This window comes from Taudactylus pleione, unplaced genomic scaffold (genome assembly GCF_031769625.1).
Source record: "Taudactylus pleione unplaced genomic scaffold, aTauple2 ptg000998l, whole genome shotgun sequence".
In the NCBI taxonomy this organism is placed as follows: domain Eukaryota; kingdom Metazoa; phylum Chordata; class Amphibia; order Anura; family Myobatrachidae; genus Taudactylus; species Taudactylus pleione.
Window position 1 is genome coordinate 273,322 of NW_028285399.1, and position 16,196 is coordinate 289,517.

General features: G+C 39.1%; 1 long non-coding RNA gene across 1 annotated transcript in view; it reads left to right on the forward strand.

Moving 5' to 3' along the window:
- Positions 1-611: 611 nt before the first annotated feature.
- LOC148454347 (uncharacterized) overlaps positions 612-16,196 on the forward strand; it is a 50,500-nt gene continuing 34,915 nt past the window's right edge. The window contains exons 1-2 of the long non-coding RNA XR_015874813.1: positions 612-694; positions 1,645-1,746. This is a non-coding gene — a long non-coding RNA (uncharacterized LOC148454347). The remainder of the gene's footprint in view (positions 695-1,644; positions 1,747-16,196) is intronic.

Consider the following 16,196-nt stretch of genomic DNA (forward strand, 5'->3'; position numbering starts at 1 on the left):
CTAATCTACAATGGCCCTTCTGTAGGCGTCAGTACCCACCATACTATTTAAGGAGGCCTAATGGACACAGACAACAAAATTCGGATGTCTCAGAGCAGAGTGAGTTAATGGAGAGAACAGTTGGTCGACGAATAGAGAAACCAAGTGGATTGGTGCAACAGGATCTGCAGGGAATATTCTGAGCATGACTTCCCCAGGAAGCTCCATGCCAGATGAATCCAGAGTGGAGACCACCCATTCCATCATGGCCCACCCCAACCAAACAGATGTGAATAGTATATGTGTAAAAAAAAAAAGTATAAGAGATTGTTCTACAGTGGACTTTGAATGAGGACATGCAAGATTTAAGCAGGGATGTATGTAGTACCCCGCTATGTGAGTTATTATATCTTACACAGTGCAGCATGCTACAGCACATGTAGAGGCTATTACACAAGCAGACTACAGTTTCTAGCAATCTCTGCAGCTACTGTAGAGGTCAGCAGCAGGTCATGTGACCAGTGTCAGGTGGTCAGACATGTGATAGCTGAAAGTGAACAGCAGTTACTCAGGAGACTTTGAGGTGATAGTCAGAGAGAAAGATGGATGCTCTGCAGATCTCAGAAGGTGGAAAGCCCTGAGGCAGGATGTAAGATGCCAGAGACAGACCGCAGAGGTGGGAAGAGGGCAGACTGGTCTGAAACTGATGTGAAAGGTACCCAGGGAGCTCTTTATAGTGCTGCAGCCCCTGTATTCAGCATATAGAGCATATGAATGGACTACCTGCACTGGCACATAGCAATATATGAAGCACACTGAAGAGATACAATATAAAATATATGCAACAGCCACATGTGAGGATCACACCGGGCTCCAGAAGATAATACTTACCTGGAAACTGACATTAAATAAAGTGACTACAATAGAGATATATATGCATATATATAGTGACAAATGTGCAAAGTACAAAGGGTTGCCTTCTGCCACTGGCAATCACAGTGACATCATATATAGTAGATGTAAACAATCCGGAGCATTATCTATAGCACTATACAACCTCCTGCAGGCTCTGGGACTAATTTATGTGCACCTTCCAGCTCATAATTTAGGTTTGAACCCTAGAGACATTTTATTGTACTGAAATAATTTATACTGCAGTATAAAAACATTTTCAAAGTTATTTAGTTCCACTGGCAAGTGATAGAAGTTGTGCTGTATAGTATATTGCCATATTTAAAAATAATGTCATGTACGTTATGTTATAAGGTGTTGGATAAATTGGTGGACATGCAATGTAATGAAATAGTAAAGATAATTTATTTGTGTTGAATTCTAAATTTAGATTTAATACCTGTGACTGACTTAAATCTAGAGACTAAGATCTATGTAGTAGGGGAACTTGCTTCTCTGAAGAGAATTACCACTGTTACAAACCTGTAAAGTTGCTAGAGATATTGCGTGCTCTTGGGGATTAACACACAAATATAGTAAATTTTTACAGATAACTGTCCAGTATCAGAAGGGTCACACAAGGAACTTTTGTCATTGCTACATGATAGGCCTGTTTACCTTTCTTTCTCATAGAGGATAGGCTGTATGTAACAATAAGGGATGAATGTATGGTGCACATGATGTAACTAGTTGATTTTAAATATGTGTTGACAGTAACATCACTTCAGCAGCTGGGAATGAATACAAGGACATGAGAAGCACCTGCATTAATTACAGTCCATGGATAATTAAAAAACAAACCAATGCAAATGACAGGTAATATAATATTTGCATAATAAACACTTCCCATGGCTTTTTAGCACTTCTCCAATACATCTCTTAAGCACAGAAAAACAAACCTGAATGAGTTATTATACTATACTGCCTAGGTTGAAATAGAGATGTCAGTTTCTTATGCTAATATACACCAAACAAGAAGTGTCACTCTTTGCTGGTGTCAACAATGTCCCTCATTAATATTGATTGATAAAGAATAGTTATGGTTTTGTATGCATTTTTTAAATTAATTATCCACATGTCTCCAGGGCATTCTGATTAGCATATCTTGCACTTGTGATGTTTTTTTTTTCAAGCAATATAGACAAAGCAATTTTGTAATCTAATTCAACACAGTTCTCTTTGACTGCACATCATGGTATGTACTACGATTTTTGCTGAAGGCTCATTTTCATGCTCAGTGAACACTTGAATGACCACATATCTTCGGATCTTTGTTTGCTACTTCTTAGTGCTCACACTCCTCTGTAACTCATGAAAAAGAGATTAGTCACAGAGTTTCTTCTATGCATTATTTTTATTACCAGCTATCAGATCTCTTGTCAGTGCCATCTGATAGTAGCAAACATCTGCTAGTATGACTTTTGTGTCATTGCAGGAAATGGCCTGTTATGTTGAAATAATAGAATTAAATGGTGTATTTTGGATTATAATTCCATATAGTTCATAATAGCAAAAATGAACCTGTAAAGTGTAAATGGTATGTTATAAGATACCTAAACCTTTGTGCTAGCTCATGATATACAGTAATTACAGAGCTTTACATACAGCTAGTAAAGTTATTTTGTTTTTGTACTTACTGTATATCAAATCTGATTTGATGAATAAAGTTTAGGTATATTCCAATGTATTGATGGTGAGTGTGCATCAATCATTTTGAAGTTCACTAAAGGTTACTTTCAAGTAAATACTGGAAAACCATGAATTTAATACAAACTATATGCATTACCAAAAATTAATACAGTTCTTTAAAATAATAATTGATAACCTTTTGTAACTTTTTTATTTTATAGTTCCTTTATTTATATAGTCAGGATCATGAGAGGTTCCAGTAGGTTTCTCACAACATCAGCACTTATAGATTTAAGGGGGAATTCAATTGGCCCTGATAAAACTTTTGGCAAGTAAAATAGACCTTACCACATTTGTTTTGCCTTCAGGCAATTTAATTAGATCCCATTTTCTTCACCCGATTATCCATGATTATCCAATAATCCATTAAAAATTATAATTTATTTTTGTGATAAGGTCACGGATCTACTTGTTTTTGCAGCCACAATTTAGAAAACATGGTTGTTTATTGGGGATTTATTTTTCACCTGCCTTGGGCAGGTGGAAAAAAAATCCCAGATGAATGCTGGCTTCGGGGTTTAGGTAATTGAATCCCCCTCTAGTGTAATTTGTAATTGAGGTAGGAATACTCAGAACTTGCCTGTTACATTTAGTTATACTATTTGAAAAGAAGACCAAATTCTTTCTTATTATTGTTTGATCTAGTTACCCCACAGTAGATCTATTAGTTAGGGGATGTAGTCAAAATGTCAGCATTTATAATGTCAACTTCAAAATGTTGACAGTTATTATGTTACTATTGGTAAAATGTTGACATTGAACATGTGCATAATGTCGACATGTCCACAATGCCAATATGAGAAATGCTGACATGTGAAAGAAGTCAACAGATTTACTAAGTGGCAAGTTTTCAAACCATCTGCAAAATATACATCAAAAAATTAGTTGCCTCCGTGCAACAATTTGGGTAAGTTACTACATAAATCCTTATGATTTTTACAGGCTCCTCTATTTAAATAAATGGGAAATCCCCCTTCAAAAATCACATGGGATTTCCGCAAAAATTGCTGTCCAGCACTAGGACTTTAAGCCTAGGCTTTTGGTATAAAAATCTGGTAGAAAAATAATGTGGGTCCTCCAAATGTTTACTAGCTAGCACTAGACTTTACCAGCCATGACATATGGCACTATAGCATGGGTCCCCATAGTGCTGCCATAGATCCAACTTGACATTGCCAATCAGCAGATGCTGAATTCCCTAGTGATCTGTTCAGTGTTTCCAAACCACATAGTTTTTAAAACTTTCCTCACAATCGGGAATGACAGGAATTCCTTTGCTTATAAAAAGGCAAATTTGATCAAGGATTGCTCTTTTTAGTTTACAACCAGTGCCTCTGCAGAACACTACATGCTTGACTTAGGGGGTCAATCAGACCCACTCGCGAGCAGCAGTATGCTCACAAGTGGGTCAATGTTCCCCACTGCGCATGCGCACGACGGAGGGAGCCCAGTCGTGCACATGCGCGAGACCCGACCAGCGAAGGACTTTCCTTCGCTCGGAGTGTCTCATCAAAGGGGGCGTGCTGTCGATGGTGACTGACAGCACGCCCCCTTTGGTGGGCGTGCCGGGGGCGTGCCTGCCAGACGGAGGCATTCCCAAGGGAACGCCTACCGTCTGAAGCCGGCCCCACTGACATCACTAGTGATGTCAGTGGGAGTGATTTTGGCTCTGATAGAGCCAAAATCACTCCTGGCCTTGCAGTTGAGAAACTCAACCACAGGCTTTTACTCGCAGTTCCGATGGTCGCTATGGTCAAGACCATCGCGACCATCATTTTGCACGCTCGTATATGCTGTGGGTGGTGACCCACAGCTATACGAGCGTCCAGGAGGACGCTCCATATTAATGGAGGTGGGCCCTGATTCAGAGCGAGCGCTCTGGTCAGAGCGTCCGGCTCTGAATCAGGGCCTTAATCTTTTAGACAATCACATGTCTTTGATACATACTCTGCAGGACATATAAGATGCTGAAAAAGCTAGATCTGTGTACCTTTGTATGAATCTATACAATGCATCAATTATACATTTTTAAATCATGGACTGTCAATCATAAATTGTAGCAAACCACTGTTTGTATAACAATACTAGCTTTTTACATGTTACTTCACCCACTTTTATTTAGTCACCTTTTATGTTTTGTTTACACAGTAAATATAATTTTGACCTCTAGGGAGAGCAACTGACACATCAGCTTATTTTTAGACCTATACAAGAACTGTTCTCAATATATCACTCAATAAAAAAAATAACAGATGAAGTAGTATATCTAGTCTCAGCTTAGCCCCTCATCTTTAAGCATGCTTCTAGATAATTATAAATATCTGGACACAATAACTTGTCATACCAAGTGAGTCTGCCTCTTACAGGATGTATACAACTTTTTATAATAGTTTGATATATACTGTACTGAGCTTGCTAAAAAGAGCTGAATTTGAAGGGCATAGTCCAATAGGTACATTGAACATGGACATACTGTTTTTCCAAATAGCTGACATTTTGCAACTATTTGTAATAGACACATGATACACTTCCGAATTACATTGCAAGAAAAGAAAGGTCTATTCTTTAGACTCTGTTGGAAAGAGATATATAAAATATTAAAATAATAAGAAAAGAATATAAGTTACATAAACACATCCTCAGCCACATAATATAAAGGACTATTATTCGAAGTTCATTGCTGGCAATGTATTCCCCAAAATAAAATCGATTTCATCATGATTACATAAATAAGCCATTCTGTTAATTCTACTCACACAACATCTGTTCACATTTATGCATACAGGACTTTTCCTTATTGTCTTTGCCAAAGGCTGGGTACACACTATATGCAGGGGCGGATTGGAAATTTAAAGTGGCCCTGGAAAATATTCTGAAACAGGCCCTATGTGTGCACGCCTAAAGCGCGTGTCCAAAAAGTGGGCATGGCCTCGTGGTAAGTGGTGTATCCTCACGTGAAATGCCATGCCCGCAAGCCATTCCCCCCATTTTAATCATGCTGGGGGAATACTCACTGCTCCAGGAGCTGATGGGCATGCCCACAGTCCCTCTCTCCAGTGAATAAGCACAGCGAGCATGTGAATGACAATGAGTAGTTTCTTACCTATATGATTTCTCTGCAACGAGGGAACCTCTGAAGAAATTGATAATTCCTGGACAGGCAGTGTCTTGAGTTAGTATTCACTATTCATGCTGAGGTCACATGGTCCGGAAGCCACCTGTTTGCATAGCAATAAAGCCAATGTCATCAACATGCAACAGAAGTTTAACCATATAATACATAGTAACAAAGGTTTGGGGCAGGACAAAATGTGAGTTTCCCATATTATACAATTTTATATTAATAAAATATATTTGCTCATTTGGTACCATTTGCATCAGTAATATGATTTCATTAGAATTGTTATTTTACTGAAGATTACTGTCCTCCAGTCTTTTCTTCTAATAGTACCAGTGGTCCTACCATCCTATTTGTGTGTCTCCAGAACTATCACCTTGGTCTGTCTCCAGCCCATCCCCCCATTAATCACTCCAGCACTATCCCCCTGTGCCATCCCTGATAGTGGGCTAAGGTTATTAGTTAGCTAAGAGGGCACAGGATGTGTATAGTGGGCATGGGATAGTGAGGTTATTAGATAGCTATGAGGGTACAGAATGTACTTAGTGGGCATGGGACAGTGGCACAGAATGTATATAGTGGGCATGGGACAGTGAGGGTATTAGATAGCTATGAGGTTACAGAATATACTTAGTGGGCATGGAACAGTTGCACAGAATGTACTTAGGGCTTGATTTACTACGGATCGCTATTCTGCTAACACACACAGTACGCAGTTGCTAATATCAGCGGTGCTATGCATTGCGATCGCAGCACATTAAGATCGCATACAAACATAACGATTCCAACTTCCCCTTGTCTCACATTCATAACACTATATAGCAAAACAATCAGTAACATCGGACCCATACGCACAATTGTGGTAGACCTGACCTTACTCAGAAATTGCTAACTTCAGTGCATGCTATGATCCTGCATATGGCATCGCACTAGATAACCTAAGCACGTCTGATATGGTTCTGCATGCTTGCTGCGATCGCAGTCCTGATCGCAGTGGCAAGTTCATGCACTGCTATGCATGCGTAGTGCAAAACAATCGGCCAATTGCGTGCGGATTAGCAGTTGCAATCCATAATGAATCAGGCCTTTAGTGGGCATGTGACAGTGGCACAGAATGTACTTAGTGGGCATGGGACAGTGGCACAGAATGTACTTAGTGGGCATGGGACAGTGGCACAGAAAATATATAGTGGGCATGGGCAGTGAGGGTATTAGCTATGTGAATTCAGAAAGTACATAGTGGGCATGGAACAGTGGCACAGAATATATATATTGGGCTTAATGGGATTGAAATACCGATGGCTCAACAGCTGCCGGTTCCAATCCCGACAGTGAAAGACCGACTGTAGGAGATCCCGACGGCCAGTGGTTAGTATCCTAACCCTCCCCTCTCCCCCCCTAACCCTCCCTTAGGGGTGCCTAACCCTAACCTCCCCCCAGTGCCTAACCCTAAACTCACCCCAGGGGTACCTAAACCTAAACCCCCTTCCCCGCACCCTAAACCTAACCCTCCCGGGGGGTGCCTAATCCTAACCACCCATTCCCCTACCCTAACCCTAACCTTCAATGGGGGGTGCCAAACCAAAAGTCCCCCTGGGGGTCCCTAAACTTAACCCCTCCAATCCCAGGGCTAAGTGTTATACTTACCTGGCTGACGATGATCGGGATGGAGGGGGTCAGTCTTCTGGCATTTGGATTAAGATAGGCATCGGCATTTCAATGACTAACTTAAGTCAAGTGTAAGGCAGGTAGTGTTGGGGTCTATTAACTACATCCCATATTGGGCATGGGACAGTGAGGGTATTAGATATCTATGAGGGCATATAATGTAGATATTGGGCAGGGGACAGTGTGGGTATTAGATGTCTACATTATGTGGACACAGAATTTATATACTGGGCAGGGGACAGTGTGGGTTGTGCAGGCCATCTCACCTCCTCTCATTCTCTGTCTGCAGCAGCAGCTCTCCTGTGGGCTCTGCTTGGGTTCACAATGCATTATTCACATCTCCTCTCTGTGATAGCCAGATGCTGTGGGGGACACACAAGGCAGGATGTTTGAGCCACCATTGCTTCCGAGTCTCTGAACTGGAGAAGGAGCTTCTAGGGAGGCGGTGCTAATCATTGGGAGGTGGGGCTTATCATCGGGAGGCGGGGCTTATCGGTCGGGACTAGGGAGGCAGACGAGGCTGCTCGGTAGCCAGCTCTAACCACATGCAGTTCGGCAGGGCTTTGCACTTGTGGCTGAAAAGTAATCGCCCCCTCTCCGTCTAGTTGTGGAAATGAATCTGCCAATAAATCTGCAGAGCCAGGCAGACTAGCAGTGTAAGGCAAGATAGACCTACATGAACATGCCTGCTGCAGCCTGTCTCCTGGATACCAGGCATGCTGCAGGTAGCTGGCGGTCCCTCAGGGCTTAAAAACACACAGCCCTCCCCTACTTCCTGCTGGGTGGGGACTTGAAGCCTCTACTCATGATAGAGGTGGGCCGTGGGCAGCTCTACTAGCTGTGACTGGCAGCCGGCAGGCTGCCTGTCATGAAAGAAAGCAGTGACAGGTGATGTGATTCGGGGGGCGGGGCCACAAATGACAAGCGGCCCCACAGACCAATCAGACCACCTGGAATCTTCCAGACTAAGGTAATGGCCAATCCGCCCATGACTATATGACATATTATCCGGTGTGTACCCTGAAAACCACCATATTCCTCATATGAAGAATTGAGTGGTCACATCCTCCCATTAGATGTGTTGCACATCAGTTGCGGCAATGCTAGCGACGATGTGGTAGGGTTACATTAGACATGTAACAATATTTTGCACCATCGTACAGCAGATCATGTATTGTGTATGGTGATGCAATGTACTGTTACATCGCATCACTGCAATGCTGGGTCACCTGGACATCCAGGTGTGTACCCAGCTTCACATTAGACTTTCATATCTGACTTTCTAAGCATTTGGAGTAATGAGTATAAAATCTTTATATGTACTTAGGTTTAAACCTTTTTTAGACATGGACAATGCAATTTTGTGTATTTTACACTGAGTGGATCAGTGCATACCATGCAGCACCTACGATTATCCTCATAACATCTGGCCAAATGCTGGAAAACCTCAACATTATCCCAAGTGGTGTAAAGCCAGAAGACATAACTAACCATTAATACTGTACTATGGTCATGTGGCACAATAAAATGACCCCAAACTTTCCAGGTTAACATGGTAATTGTTCAACTGCAAGTGATATCCATGTTTGCCACTGGGAGTGTATACATTTTTTTTTTCTTTAATGAATAGTGTCATTGTGGTTATCTCAGTTTTTTGCAGCAGACATATAGAATGTGCATTCTCAAAGACAAAATCATATGCTTTTGCATCCGCACATACTGTATAACCTCGAAGAAATCCATGTCCTATCTATAAATATGCACGGACCCCCGTGTTTTGGTGTTGGTTTAACCACCCTCAAATATTATGGTTTTGGTTTAGGCAAAACCAGCTTCAAGTGTTTTGTTCGGTTTTGGATTTCTTTAAAAAAAAATAGAGAAAAACTAAAATAATGTAACTTGAACCTGTTTTGTTCTTATAGTATTATTAACATTAATAACAACAATTTCCAGTCATTTCCAGTACATTTTGACCAATTTTGGCACCTGAAATCATTATGAAGGGACTTACCTGCAATAAAAACACGCAAGATTATTTTTTTTTAGATCCAAAATCCAACTTGCCGGAAAACTGGAGCCAAAACTCAGGCTCTGATTCAGAGCCGGACGCTCTGACAGAGCACTCGCTCTGATTTAGGGCTGTCCTTCTTCATTTTTAGAGCGGCCTCCTGGTCAAGACCATCGCGACCATCGGGCTTGTGACAAGACCCTTGTGGTAGGGTCACAATGCCGCAAGCCCTGGAGTGCTTTCGGCTCTATCAGAGCAGAGAGCACTCCCACTGACATCACTTGTGATGTCAGTGGGGCTGGCCCCAGATGGTAGGCATTCCCATGGGAATGCCTCCATCTGGCCAGCCACGCCCCCGGCATGCCCACCAAAGGGGGGCATGCTGTCACTCACCATCAACAGCACACCCCCTTTGTAGTGAGACCTGGAGCGATGGCTTGCCCGTCGCTATCCGGGTCTCACGCATGCGCACGACAGAGCCGCCTCCGTCATGCGCTTGCGCACTAGGCCAACATCGACCCGCTTGCGAGTGCTCAAAACTCGCAAGCGGTCTGAATTAGGCCCTCAGTTCTACTTGGAACCCCAAAAGTGATCCGAGTCAGGACTCAGTATGACCATGGCTTATGATTAAAGAACTTGTATTTCCCCAACTTTGGTAATATATTAATTAACTTGTACATAAGCAAAGTCAAGATTGAATGCTCGTACATAAAATATCTAACCAGCTCTAGTGTAGAAATTTGTAGATGACAGTAGGCAAGTTAATATATATTGTGCTATCACAACTGTTACTGTTTATAGTTAGGTTAGCATGGCTGGTTAGTCAGAATCATATGTTAACACCCAAAGTCAGTGGTCCAGCAGCCAAACAGAAAAACAAAAAATATAATTAAATTATTCCTGTAGATTGCTCTAGATGAAGATTAGAGCTTTCCACTGTTTCAGTTCTGTTGAAATTTACTAACTCCATATTTGTAAATAGAAGTTTAGAGATGGCACAAACTGACCCCAACACCTTCCCGAAACTAGTGTGGAATATACAAGCATTGTATTTAAATAAGAAAGCTACTAAGTACTGCAAGCAAATTCCATAGGTCAAGGAAGCAGATAGCAAATTTGATTTTTTTTTGTTGCTTAAAAACAGAAGTAACAAAGAAACCAATTATACACCAAAGCTAAACAACTTCTGAAGTGTAATCCATACCAATATTAATTTTACTATAGTGCACATAAATTAAGTGATTTGTTGCTGAGTAGTTTGAAATAACTTAAATTAATAAAATAAGAAAACATTAATAAGCCAAGAGAACCGAAGAAGTGTGGCTTACTAAATTTGAAATCAATCTTTAATTATTGTCTTTGTTAAAATGCATCAGTTCAACTCTTGTAGAAGGCACTTTATGGGATAATACAAACTGAATCATATGTAGAAATTGGCAGTTGTACAGTACAAGAACCCCCTTTGTAATATTATGCTGCTTTGTGTTTACTTATAAATGAAAGAATAGACCTTCTGACCTAGTGATGACTAGGAAAAGTGCTGTAATTCTATCAAGGCAAGTGTATACTGTACATATACTGTATGGCACCTGGCATTTAATAGAGTTTCCATGAGTACACTTACATTTACTTGTCATAGTCAATGAAGTGTAACCATAAGTGAGCGCAGGCTAGACACATCGCAAATTGCTCTCATTATTCACTTTTGAATTGGTATTTTCATTGTATGGTGATTGTATGGGAGTTTTCGAACATAGCTGTGTATAATGTGGAACTGCAACTTAACAGTTTGGTTTATGGCAATCTGATAGATTTTTAATATTTAATAAGACAACATTCTGAAAATACAGGCGCTAGATAAGAAGTTAAGGCAAAAAAGAGAAAACAAAAAAAATTTAGATTTTCACATAAGGTTATTTTCTACTCCAAACTAATGTAGAGTTTAATGATACAAAATGTAAGTACTTCATAGAGTATTTGACAGCTGTGTAGCTGGTGTGTTTTACTGTCTTAGCTCATGTATTTTTTCTTTCCAGGAAAGACCTTTAGAAGGTACAGGAAATTCATATATGTCTCCCCTATTGCTATCAATAATAGATGTACTGTAATAGAAATTTAAAAAATTGCCTTTGATGCCATTTAAGCATTCTACTTGCAATGATATTCACTGTGTTAGATCTAATTTGGATTTTAAACTTTGCCTTGGTAGTGGAAGTCACATCCTGTAGCACATACCAAGCAAATCATTCAAGTCAAATATACCAAGCATAAAAAGTGTATTTGTGCAGAAGAGCATAATTCATGTGATATATAATGAAATAAAACAACCAGAATAAATAAACTTAAGTTAATTTTCCATTAAATAGCACCTGTCATTTTGTACTAATGCTGTTTTATGATATTATCTAGTGTACTATGTACAGTAAGTGTAGAAAATAATCTTATTAATCATCTTATTCTGTATTGTTCAGCACTATTCTGTGAAGTAAGAATATTGTTGCCCAATAGTGGCTATAATATAGAAAGCTGCACATCTCTCACAGTACATCCTCATGGTTGTATGCAGTGTGCATTTTTATGGTCTCTCTTTACCGGATGAAAGATAGAAAAACTGATTATTTTGTGTGATATTTTTCTTTTATCAGTAATTGCACAAGCATGACAATCCCTATTACAGGTATATAGCATACAAAACAACAATATCTTTTATATATAATTTTAGATGCATATTAGTAAACTTCAGTAAACATTTGTAGTGGATTCAGATGGTGTTCTGTATAATACTGTAGTTATTTATTATGTGTGGAGTTTACATATACTCCCTGTGCTTGCGTGGGTTTCATTCGGGTACTCCGGTTTCCTCTCACATTGCAAAAATATACTTGCAGTGCTTGTGGCAGGATATGGTCAACCACAAGTGCTGCGATCGCATCTGATGGTACTCAATGTTACTGATGGTTGCATACACTTCTTTGAGATGACGTGGGACAGTAGGCATCTTAAGACAGGCTGGTGGGCATCTGCAAACACAGAGCAATCGCACGCTAAGACATAGCTGCCTTGCAGTGTGATCAGGAATTTGCATACTTTCGCTGCTTGCGAACGCATCTAGCAAGCGGGTCTGAATTTAGCCCTGAGTTCCACAACACACCAGAAGAGTTTTAGCCCTTTCCAATAATGGTAGATCCAAGATTCCCAGGTAAGTTCATCATGGCAGCTGCATGATGCATTTTGAACATTCAGTCCTTCTTCAAGTGCAGGATTTTATGATTGTGATTTTATGGCTCCAGTATATGAAATATAGAGAAATATTTCCAAGCGCTATTTTTTATGGCTTTTATCTAAAATGTGATTTAATGGCTCCAGTATATGAAATATAGAGCCATATTTCCAATCACTATTTTCTATGTAATTTATCTAAAATGTAATTTTATGGCTCCAGTATATCAAATACAGTATGGTGTCATATTTTCAAGTGGTAATTTCTACAGTATATCTCTATGAATCCCTACACACACACACACACACACACACACACCATCCTCACTGACGCAGATCCCCACATACTGTACATGCTGTTCACACCCTCTAGATGAAATATGATTTTATTCTAAAAAGTTTCATTGTTATTAAAATGATATTATTGATAATATTATATTATTGAATCATATAAATTTATTTTTGGAGCAAAAAATTGTTTACACTGAGACTCAAACCCTAAATGCCTGGTGTGATGTGCAGTCACTTTACCACTATTCCATAACACCTACAGGTGAAAGCCATAGACTTTTACTTCTTACATAGTGAAAATAAACTGAAACTGACAACTTCTGTTATAGAGTACTAGTCCCAGCTAGAAATAAAGCAACAGTTTTTTTACCATATGGTGCTATATTTCCAAGTGCTATTTTCTATGTCATTTATCAAAAATTTGATTTTATGGCCCCAGTATATGAAATATAGAGCCATATTTCCAAGCGCTATTTTCTACTGTATGTCGTTTATCGAAAATTTGATTTTATAGCTCTAGTATATGAAATATAGAGCCACATTTCCAAGCGCTATTTTCTATTCTTTAGGACCTATTACAGTATATGTAGCCAAAGTCTGCAGGGCATTTTGTAAGCCTGTCTGTCACTGCAAAGGGAGGCAGCATACTGTAAAGGATCTTCCTCTCCAGTTTTCTGCTTATGCAGCCACAGTATATAAACCAAAAAATGGTGATGCGCTAATCAAAAGGGTAATGTTCCCAATATGGCAGAAACAGAATTTCAGGACACCATCTGTTTAAATCAATATATTTTATATTATAAATACGTATACTTCAATATTTAAACACTAAACATATAAAGCTTCTCATTAAAAATATATAACACTGCTGACATAATTTTGCAGAGTAAGAATATGATATGGACAGCCTCAAACACAGAAAGAAAAATATATCCACTAATAAATCCTGAAGAGCTTTATTATGGGTTTTAGAATTTAGTATAGTTTATCCTCCTTGTGATACCATTTCTAATTAAGATCAGTGATGGAGTTGCATCACCTCCCATATAAGGTGACCATTGTTCAATCCCCAGTTGCGTATATATAAAAAAGATTTTTAAAATCTTCTTAGTTATGTTTTCTGTAGTTATATAATATTTTCAGGACACCATGGCACAATTTTCAGAAAGGTGTATGTGGACACTTCTGTATATGGGATTCATTTATACTTACTAAATATTGGGTACCATATATGGAAAATTGGCCTATTCATGGATTTCTTTGGAAGCTAGAAGACAATGTGTACAGTACTCTCCTAGATACAATAGTTTGCTTTGTGAGAGTTACTGACAACACACCAGGGTCAGTTGTGCTTCTTTTCAGACACAGCTTCACACAGATATACAAGTTTTGCATATCAAATTAAACAGTGCAGTCCCATGATGCATGTTGTTTCCTCTGATTGTGACTCGTACTCAGTTTCAAGTGAAAGTCTACAAAAAATGCTAGGTGCAAGTCAAGTCGCATTGGACCTGGTGGCTTTCTTGAGGCAGAGGTCTCATGCTGCATGGAATATTGAGACTAGGTGCATGAGAACACATCTTCACCTGAACATCATAGCAAGAGGAAAGTGAAAAAGTGGATATGTCCTTTAGATTTTTAGATGGTGACCATACTGCTGGAGTACTTTCTCCATTATCCTCTATTGTCATTATAGAAAAGAAATTCAGAAATCCTGACTCTAATCAATCAAATTGTAAGATGGTTGTCTCTATTTATCAGACAGTGTAAGAAGTTGCCCAAATTCAGAAAGTGACTTTACAGAGTAGAATGGCACTGGACCAGTTGTTGGTAGCTGATGGTGGTACATGTGCTTTAGTACTGTCGGTCAAGAATGTTGTACATATATAGACAATAATTCAGAAATTATTAGACAGTTGTATAAGGTTCAGGAATCACATAAGTCTTAGAAAAAATAGGTGCTGGAGAAGGGTGGGACCCTTTTGGATAGTTAGGATCAAGTATTGCTAACCTCTTTTCTGGAATAATACAATATATTATGTTTGACATAATTATTTTAGGCTTAGTATCCATAGGTTTCAAGATTGGACCAATAATTTGTTAGCAATGTATTAATGCCTTAATTTGTAGAGCAGGAATTACAAGTTGTGCACACTGACTTGGATAAAACATGAAAATCTCACTGATGTGAGTCTATATGAGAACCTAGAAGCTATAAATAAGGTATACAGTATATAAAAATTATGGACACGCCCTTCTGATGTGCTTACTATCTTCTATAACTCCAGTGGATTATTGAATACAAAATGGAAGCTGAATGATCCAGAATATAATTGCAATGTAGCTTTAACACTAAATTCTGAGTTGGTACAAATGTTTTGTTTTTGATTGCCTTGAATCATAGTTTGTGGTGGGGAACTTTTAGAAGAAATAGAAATGGTATGGAATGTTTTTTAATTTGTAGTCATAATTAGATTGAGCATTTGCCGTCAGTGGTGTATATTAGACACTTTGATTAACATATGTGTAAACAAGTCTGCTTAATAAGGCTGATAAGCTGTATGACAATTAGCTTGCATATCGGATTTTTCTTGTTCATTATGGACATGCAAAATAAGTTTTCAGAATATGCCGTTTGATACTGTTATTCTTCCATACACACCCAAGCCATATTTTAAATTCTGCTTGTCCCATTGCCCATTATTGAGGTCCCATTTGAGAAAATAGCCATGGATTTGATTGGACCTCAAATAAAGTCTGCTTTGGGTCATCAGTATATTTTGGTGGTAATGGATTATGCTACCAGATACCTGGAAGCGATGCCATAGCACAATATTTCAACAAAGACAATTGCTAGGAAACTAGTACTTGTCTTTAGCAGAAATGAGTACCTGAGGAACCCTAACTGATCAGGGTACCGCATATATGTCAAAATCAAGGAAGAGTTTGCTGCCTTTTTAAGGTTACTCAGCTAAGGACCTCCATATATCACCCATAGACTAATGGTTTAGTGGAGACATTAAACAAAACTTTAAAAAATATGCTAAAGAAAGTGGTGGATAAAACATTGGGATTATTTGTTACCCTATTCATTTATGGCCATTATAGTGGTTCCAGAATCTTTGGAGGGGTTTTCACCTTATGGGAGACACCGCAGAGCATTGATGGGTATTATAAAAGAGACATTGGAGGGGAAACCCATACATTATAAAATGGTTATTGAATTGTTTTACAAGTTAATAGAGGATGGGTCAGATGCACAGGAGATAAATC